We start from the raw sequence: 15,150 nt of genomic DNA, 5'->3' as shown, positions 1-15,150 counted from the left end.
GTGCCACTGCACCTGTCTCATGTTGGTTTTTGTTTTGTTTTTTTTTTTTTTGTACTGCAAATTAAACCAGGGATGCTTCACCGCTGAACTACATCCCCAAGCCTTCTTAGTTTTTATTTTGAGACAGGATCTTGGTAAGTTGCTTAGGGTCTCACTAAATTGCCAAGACTGGCCTTGAACTTGAGATCCTTTTGCCCTGGCCTCCCAAATCACTGAGATTACAGGCGTGTGCCCCCACACCCAGCTCATGTTGAATTTTTAAAAAATACTTTTTAGTTACAGATGGACACAATATCTTTCTTTTGTTTATTTATTTATATGTGGTGCTGAGGATCAAACCCAGTGCCTCACATGTGAGAAACAGGCTTACTACCACTGAGCTACAACCCCAGCCCTCATGTTGAATTTTTAAAATTGCCATTATAATAGTATTGCGAGATGGGACCTTTAAGAGATGATTAGGTTATAATAAAGTTTCTTCCTTCATAAATGGAATTCGGTTAATTATTGCAAGAGTGGGTTTGTTGTAAGTTTGGTCCTCTTCTCCCCACCCTTCACCCCCTTGCATGTGCTTGCTTGCCCTTCTGCTGTGTTATGAAGTAGCACAGCAGCCCTCACCAGATGCTGGTTCATGTTCTTGAATTTCCAGACTCCAGGACAGTGAACCAAATAAACTTCTGTTGTTGATATTGTATCCAGGGCAGGAGATGTAGCTCAGTAGTAGAATGCTTGTTCATTATGCACAAGGAATGCCCTGAGTCTGATCCTCACCACTGCCAAGAAAAAAATATTACCTGGTTTGTGGTACTGTGTTATAGTAGCAGAAAGCAGACTATGATCCCAGTGGCTTGGGAAGCTAAGGCAGGAAGATCACAAGTTCAGAGCCAGCCTCAACCACTTTAATGAGGCCCTAAGCAACTTAGCAAGACCCTGTTTTGAAATAAATGAAGATAATAAAAAGGGCTGGGTTTGTGGCTCAGTGATTAAGCATCCCTGGGTTCAGTCCCTCGTATCAAAATTTAAAAAAGAAAGCACACTATGACAAATTTGTCTTATTTGCTTTTGTTTTCTGTGCTTTTGGGGTCATAGCCAAAAAATCATTACTAGAATTTATTTCTGTTATCTTCAGTTGCTTTTTTCTTTGAGTATAATTGATATTTTAATAATATTCCTTTTTTTTTTTGTACCAGGGATTGAACCCAGGGGCATTTACCACTGAGCTACATTCCCAGCACCCCCTCTTTTTAAAAAAAATTTCGAGACAGGGTCTCAATAAGTTGTTTAGGGCCTCACAGAGTTCCTGAGGCTGGCTTCAAACTTGGCAATCCTGCCTCAGACTCCTGAGTATGATTACAGGTATGCGCCACATGCCCGATTTAACGATATTCTTGTCTGTGAACATAAAGTATTTTTTAAAAATTTATTTGTGTTGTCTCAGTTTTCTATCACTATTTTCTCATGGTATTTTATAATTTCAAGTCTTATATTTAAGTCTTTTTTTTTTTGTATTGGATATTAAATCCAGGGACCCTGTACTGCTGAGCTATATCCCTAGCCTTTTTTCCTTTTTATTTTGAGTTTCTATCTCCCTGAGTTGCCACAGCTGGCCTCAAACTTAAGGTCCTTAGCCTTCTGAGTTTCTGGTGTGTGCCACCATACCTAGTGTCTTTAATCCATTTTACTTTGATTTTTACATATATTATGAGATAAGAATCTACTTAGAAGAATGAGTAGGCTAGATAGATGCAAAAGAAAATAAGGGAAAGGCAGTTTCTTTCCTATTAGTGTTTAAAATGGCTTTTGTTAAGTTCCTGTTACAGATCTCTGGAAGATTTTTCTATCAAGCGCTAGATAGTAAATAATTTGGGCTCTGTGGACCACATGGTCTCTGCTGTAACCACTAAACTGCCATTGTGGTGTAAGAGTTGCCATAGACAATATGTAAACCAAAACATGTTGTGTTCTGATAAAATTATTTATGAGTACTAGAATCTAAATTTGACAGAATATTCACAGTCATAATATGGCATTTTTTCCAAACATTTAAATGTGTGTTTTATAAAAAAGCCTTTTTAACTTGGGAGCTTTACAAAAATAGGTGGTTGGCTAGATTTGGACAGCTGGCCATAGTTTGCCAACCCCCATCCTAGGAGAAAAATAAAAGCTAAATTCATTGTGTATATTATCATTACCAAAAAGTTTCCTATAGGAAGAATCAGTAGAATGAAATTCTGTAATCTAAAGGCATTATTATCCTAAGAGAAATATTCCTCAATACCTTAAGATCATATTCCCTCACAATGCAATATTAAAAAGAAAAATTAGTTCTGGAATTCTGACAAAGGAAAAGAATTATGCAAGTGAGGGTAGCCAACAAATTCAGTCCATTTAAAAATTATTTTAGAGTGACATGCGCTTTAACCTACCACCTTTAACTATTATGGTAGTGTACTCCCATTGATGAACTCACAGTGGCTGGTGAGTCCGTATGTATATCAGGATCAGGAGACATCCACTGTAATATTTACTGTCTGCACGCTGATCCTTTCTGATTGCAGAATGTGAACTGTTTTTTGAAGCAATCTAAGTGTCCAACAAAAGATAATTGAAAGTAATTCTGATATATCTGTTTGAAATGTTTTGCAGCCAATAAAACAAATGTTAAGAAAGGTTTCTAAGAAGGAGTGAGGCAGGCTCATGATTACAGTATGCAAAAACAGGACAAAACTATAGGAAAAGTACTGGGAAAAAAACATACCAAAAATTTAGAGGGCTGGGGAGATAGCTCAGCTGGTAGAGTGCTTGCCTTGCAAGCACAAGGCCCTGAGTTCGATCCCCAGTACCGCCAAAAAAAAAAATTAGGGTAATGGTCTCTAGGTGGTGAAAACAACAGAGGATTTTTTTTTTTATTCTTACTATTTAAATGTCCTCAATTTCATCTTGTAAGAAATAGAATTACTTTAGTGGAGGAAATGAAAACTCAGAAGTTAATGATGATTACAAGCAAATCTCTCTCTAGCCAAGACCACCTTTGTGGACTCAGGTGTAAATAGCTGACTATGTACAGACAGTTCTGCTTAAAGTTCTCATAGGCATCTCAAATTTAACAAGCCCTGTGTGGAATTCTCAATTGTTTTATTTTTCCTCTAATTTATTATGCCTTCACATTGTCTTCCATTTTAGTACATTGTGTCTGTTTTTACTTGGTAGCTCATGACCAGTTTATTTCAAAAATATGTCTCAAATCTGTCTTTTATCTTTCCCTGTTCACTCTCAGCATTCTTTCCAAGCCACCCTCCACCTTCTTCTCCTGTTTAGATTACAGTTAGAGATTAATGCAAATGTTCAGTCTTTCCACAAGGCAATGAAAATGAACTTCTTATAATTTAAACCATGGATTGAAAAAAACATGAAATACATGCTTTCAGACATTGGACAATAAGCCTTGCAGTACTGTAATCCTTGAGAAAAAGGAAGTAAGTAAGTGAGCTACATTCATGATTGCTTTGGCTTTCTTCCTAGAGGTCCTTTCACAGAGAGATGGAAGCGAAGCAGACTTTAGTAGTCTTGCTGACTTGAGAAAGTAGAGGTCAAATTTTGGCCACTGGTGACTGGAGTTTGCAGGTTAGGATATTAGAGAGGAAGGAGCTAGATAGAGGAGTTCCAGAAATCCATTTGGGGTACTCTCAGCCCTGTGTTAAGCTGTACATGCATAGGCTCTTGAGAGAGCTTGCAATGAAAACCTACTGGGGAAGTACAGTGGCACACATCTGTAATCCCAGCCACTTGGGAGGCTGAGGCAGGAGGATTGCAAGTAAGGCCAGCCTGAGCAACTTAACAAGACCCTGTGTGAAAATAAGCAAAAAGGGCTGGGAATGTAGTTCAGTGGTAGTGTTCAAGTCCAGTCCCTAGTACCACCAAACAACAACAAAACTCTACTAGCATGCTGTCAGCTGAAAAGTGATTCTAGAGGTTTCATAGTGCTAGGAATGGTTTGGATTCCAACTATTCGAAGTGGAGAGACCTTACTCTCCATCACAGGCATTCAGCTGAGACTCCATAAAGGCCATACCATAGTAGTAGACTATTTTAGGTGTTCTCCTGTTTTTGAAGTCTCTAAAGGTTCAGGATGGTAAGTTAGCTACTTTCCAGAACAAAATTCAGGAGTATCGAAAGGAATATATTAAAATTCAGAGTGAACAAAGTATCATCTACAAAGTCTTAGTATAATTATTAAAAGGGGAAAAAAGTAGTGAATAGAAACATACCCAGATATGACAAAGATTATTGGAATTAATTAAAATTTAAATGAGTGCAATAAATATGTTTAAGTGTTTAAATAAAATGTGGTTGTAATGAGTTGAAGAATCTAAAGAAATTAAATCTATTTTAAAAAGAACCAAACGAAATTCTAGAATTGAAAAACATGGGCTGGGGTTGTGGCTCAGTGGTAAAGTCCTTGTCTAGCATGTGTGAGGCACTGGGTTCAATTCTTAATACCACATAAAAAAATAAATAAAGATATTGTGTCCATCTACAGCTAAAAATGTTTTTTTAAAAAAGCATTTGAAATGAAAAGCTCACTGGACAGTGTTAACAGCAAATTAGAGACTTGAGAAGAAAAACATCAGCATACTTGAAAGATGCATGAACTTGATAGAACTATGACTTCTATTGAAATCAAAGCAAAGAGAGAAAAAGCCAGAAAAGAACAGAGCCTCAGCCTCTGGTTTAGTATCCAACAGTCTAACATGTATTAGCAATCATAAAGAAATTGGAATAGAAAAACACTTAGGAAATAACAGATGAATAGTGTTTGAATCTGATGAAAAATACTATCCCACAGGCCATGAAGCTCAGTGAACCCAGTAAGATGACTAAGGAAAATCACCTGTAGACACATTATTGTCAATTTGTTTAAAACCAAAGATGAAAAGAAAATCTGAAAAGCAGACAGAAAAAAGACGCACTCTTGGGAAAAATGGTAAGAATTACCATTGACTCTTCATCAGATGTAATGTAAACCAGAATACAAAAGAACATTTGTTAAATGTTGAAAGAAAAAAAAAATCAAGCTTGAATTTAAATGAATTTATTGTGAATTAAATTATCGTGAATTAAATTATCTTGAATTAAAATGAGTTAAAATTGAAAGTAAATAAATTCATTTTGAAATGAAAACAAAGAATGAGTTACTAGCAGACTTATGCTATAAGAAATACCAAAGAAAGTGTTTACTTGAGGGAAAACTTGGTAACTAGTATTCACACAAATGAACAAAGACTGCTGCAATATATATGTAAATATAAGACTTTCTCCCTCATATCAGTGTCTTCTAATGAGTTTTATTCTTTCCTGTGCTCTTGTGATTGATTGGCTTGCTTCCTCTTTTGTGTGTAGGATTCCTTTAAATATTTTCTGTAATGCTGGTTTAGTAGTCATGGGTTTCTTTAGTTTATGCTTATCTTGGAGAGTACTTCTGCTTCAATTCTGAAGGATAGTAACTTTGCTAGATGTAGTATTTTCTTTCTAGACTTGAAATACATCATTCCATATCCTCTTGGCCTTTGGAGTTTCTGCTGAGAAATCTGTTATTCTGATGGTTTGCCTTTATAAGTGACTTTCTATTGCAGCTTTCAATATTCTTTCTTCTGTACTTTTGGCAATTTAATATGATGTAGAAAGATTATTTTTGGGGCAGGTCTATTTACAGTTCTAAATTCCTTCTGTCTCTGGGTGTCCATGTCCTTCCCATGATTTGAGACATTTTCTGCTATTGTTTTCACTGAATAGGTTTTCTGTGCCTTTAGCTTGTAACTCTGCTCCTTTGTCTATGCCTTTGATTCATGTTTGGTCTTTTCTTTAAAATATTTTTATTCTAATTAGTTATACATTGACAGTAGAATGCATTTATGCATTTCGATAAATCATACATAAATGGAATATTACTTCTCACTTTTCTGATTGTAGATATTGTAGGATCACATCAGTAATGCAGTTCTATGAGGTAATAATGTCTGTTTCATTCTCCTTCCTACCTCCATACCCATTCCCCTCTATCTAATCTAACTCTATTCTTTCTAGCACCCCCTGCCCCTTATTATGAATTAGTATACACATATCAGAGAAAACATTCAGCCTTTGGTGTTTTGGTTTTGGCTTATTTTGCTTAGCATGATATTTTCCAACTCCATCCATTTACCAGCAAATGCCATAATTTCATTTTTCTTTAAAGCTGGGTAACATTCCATTGCATATGTACCACATTTTCTTTATCCATTCATCTGTTGAAGGACACCTAGATTGGTTCCATAGTTGAGGAATTATGAGTTGAGCTGCTATAAACATTGATATGGTTCCGTTACTGTAGTTTGCAGATTTTATTTTAAATGATAAATATGAAGAATTGTATTTCATAGGAATACAAAAACAAAATGCTGACAAACATACATTTATACATGAAAATTTATGACAAGAAAAAAAACAAGGAAAATTTTTGTTTATATAAAACTGGTCTTACTAACCAAGAAAATTGAGGAGCATTGCTGAAACAAATGGTGAAGGACAAGACAACAAGGCCCTGCCAAGCCAGTGACCAGGTCAGGATGATCACCCAAGATGGGGAGCAGTGATGCGTCAGGTGCCAGTTTGCAGGTTTTAAGTCCTTTGTTTATAAACTGAGGAGTGGGATAGCTGGGTCAAATGGTGGTTCCATTCCAAGTTTTCTGAGAAATCTATATACTGTTTTCCATAATGGTTGCACCAGTTTGCATTCCCACCAGCAGTGTATGAGTGTACTTTTCCCCCCACATCCTCACCAACACTTATTGTTGCTTATATTCTTGATAATTGTCATTCTGACTGGAGTGATTTGAAATCTCGGTGTAATTTTAATTTGCATTTCTCTAATTGCTAGAGATGTTGAATATTTTTTCATAGATTTGTTGATCAACTGTGTATCTTCTGTGAAGTGTCTGTTCAGTTCCTTAGCCCATTTATTGATTGGGTTATTTGGTTTTTTTGGTGTTAAGTTTTTTGAGTACTTTATATATCCTAGAGATTAAGGCTTTATCTGAGGTGCATGGTAAAGATTTTCTCCCAGTCTGTAGGCTCTCTCTTCACATTACTGATTGTTTCTTTTGCTGAGAACAGACTTCAAACTATACTAAAGAGCTATAGTGATAAAAATGGCATGGTATTGGCACCAAAACAGATACATAGACCAGTGGTACAAAAGAGAAGACACAGAGACAAAAACACATAAATACAGTTATCTCATATTAGACAAAGGTGCCAAAAACATTCACTGGAAAAAAGATAGCCTATTCAACAAATGGTGCTGGGAAAAATGGAAAACCATATGTAATAAAATGAAATCAAACCCCTATCTCTCACCCTGTGTGAAACTTAACTCACAGTAGATCAAAAACTTGAGCACTAGAACAGAGACTCTGTGCCTATTAGAAGAAAAGGTAGGCCCAAATCTTCACCATGTCAGCCTAGGATCTGACTTCCTTAACAAGACCCCTAAAGCTCACGAAGTTAAATAAAGAATCAATAAATGGGATGGATTCAAACTAAAAAGCTTCTTCTCAGTAAAGAAACAATAAAGTTTGGTCTTTTAATTGTGTCCCATAGGTCTTGCATGTTCAGTTCACTCTTTCTGTTTTTTCTTTATTACTGTCTGAATGTGATAATTCATCAACCTTGTCTTCAAGCTCTGATATTCTTTCTTTTTCTTGATCTACTCTTGGTGAAGCTTTCAGCTGAGTTTTTTTGTTTGTTTGTTTGTTTGGTTGGTTTGTTTTTTTGTTTGTTTATTGTTTCCTTTTCAAGGATTTCCATTTGTTTTTAGTTGTTGTTGTTTTGAGAATCTCTTTCTCTTTGTTGAAATGATCTTTTGCTTCCTGCAGTTGCTCTTTTATCTGCTTATTGGTGTGATCATTCATTGCCTGCATTTGCTCTCTTATCTCATCCTTTGCTTCACAAATCATTTTAATTTTGTACAATCTGAGCTCCTTTTCTGACATTTCTTCTACTATACTGTCACTGGATTTTTTTTTTTTTTTTTTTTTTTTTTTTTTTTTGTGGTGCTGGGGATCGAACCCTGGGCCTTGTGCTTGCAAGGCAAGCACTCTATCGACTGAGCTCTCTCCCCAGCCCCCAATCACTGGATTTTATTAATATAGAATCTAGGTTTATTTGGATCATTTTCTTCTCTTGTTTTTTCATGTTGTTCATGTATCTTCCCCTCTAGCAGTACAGATCTGGGGTATTGCAGTTTCCCCCCTACAGGCTTATAGTGACCCTATCAATTTCCAAAACCTTTTCTTTAAGGGGGAGATCAATATTAGCAGTGCCCAGTTCGACAATATGCAACCCTAAACCAAATAGCCCCTATGAGGATGTTAACAGTGTTGTCATAATAAACAGAATGAGTTCAATTATTATCTTCAGTATAACAAATAGATTTGCAATAAGGTCTGCAGTTTCTAATAGAAGACAAAGAGGATGGGGAGAGGTGTAGGATGTAGCTGTTAATGGAATAAGAAAAGAATATATAGAAGTTCTAGATCATAGAGTGATAGTGTAATCAAACGAAGTTGGTTGTTAGCATGGGAAAAGGGAGAAAGAGACTCTGAGGGAACAGGTAAACCAATTTAAAAGAGAACAAGAAAAGTAAAGAAATAAAAACAAAATTTTTCAATAAGGAGAAAAAAAATTTTAAAAATCTACACTATAACAGTCATATAGTATTCAACCTCCCAGTCTTCAGTAGCCTGATGTATGAGAGGCACCTGACAATGAGCTTCCAGTCTCCAGCAGGTGTCTCAGGATGAGATTTGCCCCACCTAAAGATGGGAGATATGACTTCCAAGATTATCCAAGATGGCCGCTCTGGCTTCCAAATGTGTTGGCAAATGGGGAGCTGCAGCACAGGGTGTGGGCATGGTCGACTGGAGGTCCTGGAGGCGGGGTGTGGTCAGTCTGGTTGTGGGATCCTGGAGGCAGAGTGCAGGCAGCCTATCTGGGGGTCTTGGTGGTGGGGAGCAGTCAGTCAGTCTGAGGGCCCTGGAGGCAGGGAGTGGTGGGTTGGGCTGAGGTATCCTGGAGATGGGGCAAGTCCTACAAGTCCTGGCTGTTGTCTTAAAATGGCGGCAGCCATGTGTAACCAAACCTGCAGGTCCTGTGACAGTGAACTCCCAGGCAACAGCAGGCAGTTGGCGCTCCACTGCTGGTCTGTGGTCAGTCTGCTCATTGCTATGGGACAATTGGCAGGTGAACCTTGGGCGGTGGGTGCTGGGTAGGTGAAAGGCAGGTGATGGACAGGCAAGAGGCAGGCAAATGGCGGATGGTAGGCGCCAGACAGCAATTTGCACTCAAAAAGTAGCTGATATCCTGGCAGACTGCAGGTGATCACAGTAGACAAATGGGGTAAACATCAGGGGATCGATAAGCAGCAAAAACTGCCTCACCAAGAAACAGATATCCTCTGATTGAAACCTGAGTTACAGAACAACAAGGAATGCAGCCTCCCTCTAGTCCACCATCTTGGATCTCTTTTTTTTTTTTTTTTCAGAATCTTTTTTTTTTTTATTGAATTGTCCTTTATATCCTGCATTGTCTTTCTTAACTCATTCAGATGTTTATTTGTATCCTTTTTTAATTCATCGATCATTTTAAATATTCTTTTCAATTCTTTGACATTATATCCACTTTTAAAATTTTATTTATTTATTTATTTATTCATTCATTCATTTATTTATTTATTTATTTATTTATTTATTTATTTATTTATTTTTGTGGTGCTGGGGATTGAACCCAGGACCTTGTGCTTGCAAAGCAAGCACTCTACCAACTGAGCTATAGCTCCAGCCCTATATCCACTTTAATATCTTGGAAATCAATTACTAGAGAGTTATGAACTTTTGGAGGAGTCAAGTTGTCTTGTATTTTTGTGTTTCTTGCGTGTATTGAGATCTGCTCATTTGTTAGGATACATCGCTCTTCCACTTTTATGTGAGGGCCTTCTTAGGGAGTAGTCTTCTCTTGATGATATGCCCTAGGCTCTCTGTTGTTGTATAGCATTGAATTTAATTCCAAGGAGGATTTAGTAGTGTAGTTTCCTGTGGTTTCTCTAGCTTTGATTAGTAAGTTTTGACATTTTACCTAAGGGACTCACTTCCTCTGTAGCTCTAGAAAGAATGAGTGAGGTCCTAGTAGTTCAGTAGGTGTGTTGTAGAGAGCATAGTGTATGGGGTTACTCTTCCAGTTTTGTCTAAAATGTGCTGACTGCAAGTTTACATTGAGGTCTCTTGTAGATGCAGTGTCCACATAATTGTGTCATTTCTCTCTGCTGTTGCCATGGAGTGAGTGTCCAGCAGTGGGACTTCTGACCCTCCTTAGCCATGTCTGCTTGGGGCCAGATTGTCATTTGGGGACTTTTATCTCCGCTTTTTTGTTTTTTTCTTTGTACCAGGGATTGAACCTAGGAGTGATTAACCACTGAGCCATGTCCCCAGCCCTTTTTCATTTTTTATTTTGAGACACAGTTCTAGCTAAGTTGCTGAGGCTAGCTTTGAACTTGCAATCCTCCTGCCTCAACCTCCAGAGCTACTGGGATTACAGGTGAGCGCACCTGCTCCCAGCCATCTCCCTGTTTTAAAGTTGAAATGTGCACCAAGATTCAAGTAGGACTGGGTTGTGCCTAGAGTAAGGTGCAATTTCTTTCAGCTTTGCTTTGGGTATAGCTCAGCAACAAAACACCACCCAGTGTACTTGAGCTTTGGGGCTTGAGAGGGAAGAAAACAAACAACAGTACCACCTACAACATAAAAACAAATCGGATATGGAAATACAGTAACACTCTATTAACAATTACAACAGTAATAACAATAGAAAAGAATGGGGCAAGCCAGGAGTGGTGTTTGCCTGTAATCTCAGCTATTTGGGAGGCTGGGGCTGGAGGATCTCAAATTTAAGGCCAACCTGGGCAGTTTAGTGAGACTCTGTCATAAAATTAAAAATAAGCTAAAGCTGAGGCTTTAGCTCAGTGGTAAAACACCCTGGGTTCAGTCCCCAGTACCAAAGGGAGGGGGGGGGATAAAAAAAGAAAGAGGCAAAATATGTAGAATAAAAAGTTAAAAATAAAAGAATGAAAAAAGGGAAAATTTTAGTGTCTTTAAAAAATTGTTTAAAGCAAAAATAATAGTATATTGTAAGGCTTTTTATATATGGAAATTAAAACACATGGCAGCAATAACAGAAAGGATAGGAATATAAGTGAAAGTACACCATTCTAAGAGGTTTACATTGTGTGTGTGAAGTAGTATATTTCATGATAGATTGTGAAAAGTTCAGGTTACACATGATAATCAATAAGTGAACCACTACAAAAAAAAAAGGTGTAACTAAAAAGTTGTGGAAATGAAATAGAATATTAGAAATATATAATTCAGAAGAAAAAAGGAACAGCAGCAATGTGACAAATAGAAAATTAAGACTACAGATTTAAACCTAGATATATCAATAATTGTATGAAATGTAAATAAAAACTAATAATAAATACAGATTGCTAGGCTGGATATAAAAGCAGAGACTCAACTATATGTATTGAAATATAAAGAGGGTTAGAGTGTAAGACTACAGATTTAAACCTAGGTATATCAATAATTGTATGAAATGTAAATAAAAACTAATAATAAATACAGATTGCTAGGCTGGATATAAAAGCAGAGACTCAACTGTATGTATTGAAATATAAAGAGGGTTAGAGTGTCACTCAGTGGTAGAATGCTTGCCTACCACGTGTAAGACTCTATGTTCGATTCCCAATGCCACAAAAGATAATAAGTAAATAAATAAATACTAAGGAGGTGGAAATATGTCCTCCAAATATAAAGTACTCCAGGGGATATAGAATTTATGATTTCTAGAAAAATCAATATGCTAATCAATAAAGAAGTGAATCAAGAGAAATAATTCAGGAGCTACAGTTATAACTCAGTGGTAGAATGTTTGCCTAGTATGTGTGAGGCACTGGGTTTGATCCTCAGCACCGTATGAAAATAAATACATAAAATAAAGGTATAAAAAATGAGATAACCTTTTTTGTTGTTGTTATAGAAGGACAGTATGCCTTTATTTTTATGCAGTGGTTTTTTTTTATGCACGTGCTCTGTCACTGAGCTACAGCCCTAGCCTGAAATAACATCATTTAAAAAAAAAATAATTCAGTAATGTAGAAGCTCATATGACGAAACTAGTGATGAGCAGAATCCATTTAGAATGATCATTGGGCAAATGGGGTTAATGAATAGGATGTAAATAACATACATCTTATGGCATAAAAACATAACTGTTAAAAACAAGCAAACAAACATAACTGTTGAAGCTGAGGATGTAGTTCAGGTGGTAATGTGCTTCATTAGTGTGCATGAGGCCTCGGGTTCCATCTCCAGCACTGCAAGAAAGAAAACAAACAACCTGTTCAAAATACTCTTTACTTGCTAGGTTCTTTGTAAGAATATATTTTACATTTCTACCATATGAAGTAGATACTGTTACTTTTATTTTTCTGATTAAAAAATCTAATGTTTTTAGAGGTTAAGTTCTCTAAGGTCACAAGACTGGAGCCTAGGTTTTCTGACCACAGAGCCCAGGCTCCATTAACCACTGTGCTGTACTATCTCCTTGAGCTGAAATAACATAACCTACATAGAGAGGTCTAGGAGAGGAGAGATGGACGTATGAGGTACCAGTATACTTATATTTTATAGTTACAGTTCGCTCTATTTCAGTCCCCTACAGTTTTTCTTCTGATAAATAAAGGTAAAATTTTTATTTTTAAATAGTATATATAATCCAATTTCTCTTTTTTTTTTTTTTTTGATACTGGGTATTGAACTTAGGCACTCAACTACTGAACCACATCCTCAGCCCTGTTTGTATTTTAGTTAGAGACAGTGTTTCACTGAGTTGTTTAGCACCTCACTTTTGCTGAGGCTGGCTCTGAACTCGAGATCCTCCTGCCTCAGCCTCCAGGGCTGCTGGGATTACAGACGAGCACCATTGCACCAGGCCCAGTTTTTCAAAGTTCTTCTATTTGGTATCCATTCTGCCAGCCAGCATTTAATCTAAACATGCTACAAAGATCACTGGGATGTTGCTGACTTGATGATAATTGTTTATAGGTGATGATTGAAATCATTACTTTAAAGAATAATATTAAAATGTTTATATTATTTTCAGAATGAGTGACAGTACATGGGGTACTGTCACTCATTCAAATTTCAAATTTTGCCTTTAAAAAAAAAAGCAACTAAAAAAAGTGAGCCCTTTCACTATCTCTGCCTAGATAAATTATTTTGGGGCAGTGTCTCAATCGCTTTTAGGACTAAGTTCAGGGTCCTGAACATGATCAGTCCGACCCTGCATGATCTGGACCCTTTCCGTCTCTTCAGCTTCCTCCCTCAGTGGTTTCTGGCTTCAAGCCACAGTAGCTTCTTTTCTCTTTGAATTCTTTTCCCCCTGCCTGGAAAATCCTTCACTCATATTTTATTTCCCCCCTTTTCATTATGTCAATGTACAAATGTTACTTCTTTCAGGGAACTTCCCTTGATCTAACCCTAATCCTCACCCTCACCCCCAGGCTAGATCAAGGCCCTAAATACATCCTTATTCACGTGTACTTCTCTATACCGTTTTCACGCTTAGAATCAAACATTTATTTGTATGGTTATTTAATATGTCTCATTAGGCCATAGACCAAGATCCTCAAGGGCAGGGCAATATCTGTTCCCCAGGACCTAGTACAGTAGTTGGCAAATAAAAGACTTCAGTATGTACTTATCCCTCAGTATCTGTGGTTCCAGGACTCCTGCAGGTACTAAAATCCTAGAATGCTCAAGTCCCTTACATACAATGGCATAGTTTTTGCATATGACCTCTGTAATCTTCCTTTATATTTTTCTTTGAAAAAAAAAATGTGCTTATGAGTCACCTGAGCATTTTTTTCCATATTCCCTAATTGGTGCGTTATAGTTGCACATAATGATGAAATTTGTTGTGTATTCATACATGCATACAATATAATGATATAATTGGTATCATTCCCCAGTACTTCCCCTTTTCCTTTCTTTCCTTCCTCCCTTCCTTTCTTCCACCGTACTGATCTCCCTTCATAAGATCACGCCACATCTTTTCCTTTTTCTCCAGTATTCTTCTAGAATCACTTTTAGATTACTTATAATACCTAATATATTATAAATGATAATGTGAGTAATTGTTATACTATACATTCTGTGAATAATGACAAAATGTCACAGCCCCCCCCCTTTTTTTTTTTTTTAATACTTGGGATTGAACAGGGGCACTTTACCTGGGTAAAGTAATTATGTCCCTACCCCTTTTTATTTTTTATTTTAATAAAATAAAAGAGCCTCTCAGTCCTCTTGCCTCAGCCTCCCAAATTGCTGGGATTACAGGTATGTGCTACCATGCCCTTTTCTGATTTTTTTTTATTTAATTATCTTTTGGTGCCAGGGATTAAGTTCAAGGGTACTTAACCACTAAGCCACATCCTAGCCCTTTTTGTGTTTTATTAGAGACAGGTCTCTCTGAGTTGCATAGGGCTTCACTAAGTTACTGAAGCTGGTTTTGAACTCACAATCCTCCTGCATCAGCCTCCTGAACCACTGGAATTACAGGTGTGTGCCACTGTGCCTGAGTTCTGAATTTTTTTTTTATTAAAATTTTTTTTATTTTTACAGACTTCATTTTGATTCATTGTACACAAATGGGGTACAACTTTTCATTTTTATGATTGTACACAATGTAGATTCACACCATTCATGTAATCATACATATACATAGGGTAATACTGTTTCATTCTATCTTTCTGTCCTCCACCCACTTCCACCCCATTTTCCTCTACACCTTCCAAAGTTCCTTCATTCTTCTCTCCCCTGCATCACCCCCCCCCCCTCTCGTTGTATATTGTCATGCACTTATGAGAGAAAACATTCAGCCTTTGGTTTTTTGGGCTTGACCTATTTCACTTTGCATATTTTCCAACTTCATTCATTTACCAGCAAGTGCCATAATTTTATTCTTTTTTATGGCTGAATAATATTCCATTGTGTATATATA

General features: G+C 36.9%; 1 protein-coding gene across 3 annotated transcripts in view; it reads left to right on the top strand.

The window, feature by feature from the left end:
• Positions 1–15,150, top strand: part of COA7 (cytochrome c oxidase assembly factor 7) — a 36,228-nt gene that overhangs the window by 6,622 nt on the left and 14,456 nt on the right. The gene's annotated exons all lie outside the window — the stretch shown is intronic.

This window comes from Sciurus vulgaris (assembly GCF_902686455.1).
Source record: "Sciurus vulgaris genome assembly, chromosome: 1".
In the NCBI taxonomy this organism is placed as follows: domain Eukaryota; kingdom Metazoa; phylum Chordata; class Mammalia; order Rodentia; family Sciuridae; genus Sciurus; species Sciurus vulgaris.
The sequence above is the reverse complement of the archived record's forward strand: the minus strand, read 5'-3'. Positions and strand labels throughout refer to the sequence as shown.